This window comes from Corylus avellana, chromosome 2, assembly GCF_965113065.1.
Source record: "Corylus avellana chromosome 2, dhCorAvel1.hap1.2, whole genome shotgun sequence".
Classification (NCBI taxonomy): Eukaryota; Viridiplantae; Streptophyta; class Magnoliopsida; order Fagales; family Betulaceae; genus Corylus; species Corylus avellana.
Window position 1 is genome coordinate 29615610 of NC_142491.1, and position 4034 is coordinate 29619643.

Genomic DNA, 4034 nt, shown 5'->3' on the forward strand with positions numbered 1-4034 from the left:
TTAATTTCTATGTCCCCTCCGATTCGCCCTTCTTGGTGTTGGTTTCCCAATTGCAAAAGTCTTCATAAGCCAATCATGCTTCTTTTTTATCATAATTTTCCAAAGAACAAGTCCAATCATGAATCCACATCCATATCCCATCGCAACTACTTTCCAGCTAAATTCAAATAGACTATGAACTTTGATTCCCTTCAAAGGTTAAAGGTGGAAGAGGTGCATCCTAAGAATTTCCACATTTCTTTGACAAAGGGCTTCCATATAATTCAGGATTATTACCGAATGAACTGTTAGGAAATTTGTCAAATTGATTCCCTTGTGGTAATAGGTCTTGTGAGATGATTATGGGAAACGTTAAAGGATTCAAGGAAAGTCAGTTGCGTGAGTTGCAAAGGAATCACACCAACTAGCTTGTTTTGAGAGAGGTCCAATGATTCTAGCTCCATTGACTTCCCCGAGCAAGATGATATATGACCTTTAAGAAAGTTGTTAGAAAGGTTGAGCACTTTAAGTCCTTTCAGATGCCCCACGACTTCTGGAATTTCTCCTTTGAATCTGTTGCTCGAGCGATCAATAGCCATAAAGAAAACTAGGATTCTTCCATATTGTATCTCCACACCTTTGTTGATAAATGTCATTGAGTAGACATCAGTCTAATACCAATTTGATTGCATGTACATTAAACTATTTACATCAACCTTTCACATGGCTTTCCAATTATGGAAGTATTGAGAGGGCAACTCACCAATTTTGGAAGTATTGGCTTTCCAATGATGCGTAAGTTTGGAAAATCAAAACTACTATTAGGATTTCCCATTGCGCCATAGATTCCATTAGATCGCAAAATGAGAGCCCTCAACTCTGGAAGAATGCCCAACCAAGAAGGGAAAGTATCATTCATCCGATTATGTCCCAGATTAAGAGATTCAAGCATGGTACAATTGGGCAATGATCTTGGTACACACCCCTGTAATTGATTTTGGCTAAAAGCAATCATCCCCAATTTGTTACCTTCTGCGAATATTTCGGAAATAGTTCTATGGAAGTTATTGTTGTGTAGATTTAGAACTGATAGAGAATTAGTCAAGTTGCCTAAACATTGTGGAAGCAAGCCACTCAAGCTATTGCTTGACAAATCAAGAATAATAATTGAACTAAGAATAATAACGCAAGGAGTGTTACGGCTTCTTTGTTCACTGAAGACAAAAATCAAAGTAAAGCCAATAGAAAACAAAGAAAAAAGCACTCACGAGAAAACAAAGAAAGAAGGCAATGCCTTTAAAGAAAGCTAGTGTTCAAATAGGTTTGAGTTTATGCAAAATTGACAACCCCAATAAGCGAATCCGATCCACACTTGTAACAGAATTCTTGTTGAATTCAGGTTACACAAGGACACTGAGCGGAGGACCCAAATGGGATTCGGCCCGGTCACTACAAATGCTTCTTCTTTTCTTTTCTTTTCTTTTTTTTTGACATGTCTGCAAGGGGGAAGAGAGATTTGAATTATATAGTGACATCTACTTCATAAGACGTCTCATGTGCTTCTCATATGTTGAAAAAATGTTTTGGATGCTACTTTTTTCTTATTATTATAATTTCTTTACAAACTTATATGATAGATCCGTAAATGACATATTATGTTACATTAATAAAATAATTAAGTAACAAAATTTAACAAGCAATGGTGACTCTAAGTGGTTTTGGTGGGGAGGCTCTATGTGTGTGGGTTGGGTGGTGATGGTGATGTTGCATCAATTCAAAATTTTGAAGGAGGGGATGTTCATATTTTGGAAGAGTTGGGATAATTTGACTTTCCACCGCCATGAGGTGTTTCTCTTGGGGGTTAGGCTACCACTTAGGCTGGCCGGAGGTATCTACCCCACCATCTTGGCCACTCGACTTTGTGTTTGGCATGAGGTCTTTGTCTCAAGGAACTAAAATTTAACGAAAAATTGTCAATCCCCACTGATAGAGCCAACAGTTGACACAATGACTGTCAAGGTTGTAATCGAGCAAAGTCAAGCTGAATATTGAATGTTTAAGCTTTGTTCATTTAATTTTATTTTGAACACGAGTCGAACTTGAACTTATCATCGAACTAGCTAATTTGTTCAAATGTGCTCATTTATTTTTTGAGCAAATTCAAGCTAGTTCATGAACTACTTAGTTAACTTATTCATTCCCTATATAAAGTAAATATCATAATTGTTTTATTATTATTATTATTAAATCTATATTAATTATTGTTAAGATTTTTTCATTTTAGTTAATTAAAGAAATTAACTTGAATCTTAAGTAAATCAATATCGAGTTTATATATATGTTTTATAGTATGTATATAAATTCCTTATGTGTGCAAGAACAGGCACATACATATTTACACTCATGTACACACAAAGATACATGTATCTATATCAAGATTCACAATAACAATAATTGAAGCTATATCTATTATATTAAGAAGAGAAACTCTCTTTACTTAAGATATTAAAACTACAAAATTAAAATAATACTATAAAAAAATAATAAAAATGAAGTTATGCATGTTTATACAAGTATATGAGTCTAGTAGAGTTTATACAAGTAGAGCTCGTTTAGTATAGCCTAATTTTGTGTTCACACATAACTCATTTATTAAACAAACAAAATTTGAGTCAAGTTTATGCGAGCGGATTGCCGAACGAACTTGTTCATTTATTGCTCTAGTGAATGGAGGCTTTTAATGATTAATGAGCAGAGTGTTGACTAAGAATTAGGCTCCTCTCCATTTCATTTGAACTGAAGAATATCCAATTAGTGAAGAGGTATTTTTGTCTACTTAAAAAGTAAAAAGACAAAAATTCCACTATAACTAACTAGAGAGGATTTTGTTCCGTTGGCTGAAGGGAAGAATAAGCATACGTGAGAAAGTTGCCTCTCCATTTATTGGCTACTGCTCCCGCCTATTTCTGGTTGGAGATTATGGGCTCCCGCCCATTTGTTGGTGGCCACCATGATAGATTCTTCCCAAGAATATTGGCAAGGTTACTCAGTGTAATCTCAGGTGGTATGTGACTTGGAATTTGGGTGATTTGGTACACTACACCTATGGGTGAAAAGACGGTTAGTAAAATTCACTAATCGTCTAGGCGATTAACCAGCAGTTAGTAGTTAATAACTCTAATAACAGCTAACCGCTTTTTAAAAGTTTTTTTTTTAAAAAAAAAAGAACAACAAAGCAACAAAACGGCGTTGTTTCTATAATAATACAATAATACCCTACTACATCGCCATCGTTTCTAGATTTTTTTTACATTTTTATATATATATTTAAACACAAAAACGACGTTATTTCATATATATATATATATATGCGGTTAACGATTTTTTCAAACCGCCTTCAAAAGCGGTTAACAGTTAATACAGTTAGTACGGTTAACGGTCAGTTAATAACCACCTGCATTTTCACTCCTAACTACACCTTATGACATTCCATGAGTTCACACTTTGGTTAAGGCATGACTCACATTGGGCTTCCAATCATGGGCCTCTCGTCGGCCTCATGTGATAAGGTGAGAAACTTAGGGCCCATTTGGTTTGCAAAATGGAATGGCTATTCCTATGAAAGAGTCATTTTTTTGTTTGGTAAGAGCATATTCCTAAGAATAGTTATTTCCGTAAGAATCACTAATCCCTTACACACAAGAATAACTATTCCTCTAAAAAATGAGAGGAATAACTATTCCTGAAAGAATTGACAACTTTTTACAAAAAAAAAAAAAAAAAAAAAAAAAAAAAAACCAAATTTTTTCAAAATGTTTATTTTAACCCTAAAATTTGAATTGGAGAAAACCTAGAATTGCTGACAACCCCATTGCCACCCACTGGCAGGACTTGGAACCCCAAGGTGCTCTGGGGATGGTGCGACCACTCCCAGTGGATTTGGAGTTGACCTTGAGGCTCATTAGGGGTAGCCTAGCCACCGCCGATGGCAACAGGGGAGGCCGCAGCCACGGCACTACGTTTAGGGGGTTGGTTGCGGCTTCCCCCGTCGCCAT

The 4034-nt window shown here is 35.7% G+C and overlaps 1 pseudogene; it reads right to left on the minus strand.

Moving 5' to 3' along the window:
- LOC148587593 (receptor-like protein 6) lies at window positions 1-4034 on the minus strand (annotated as a pseudogene).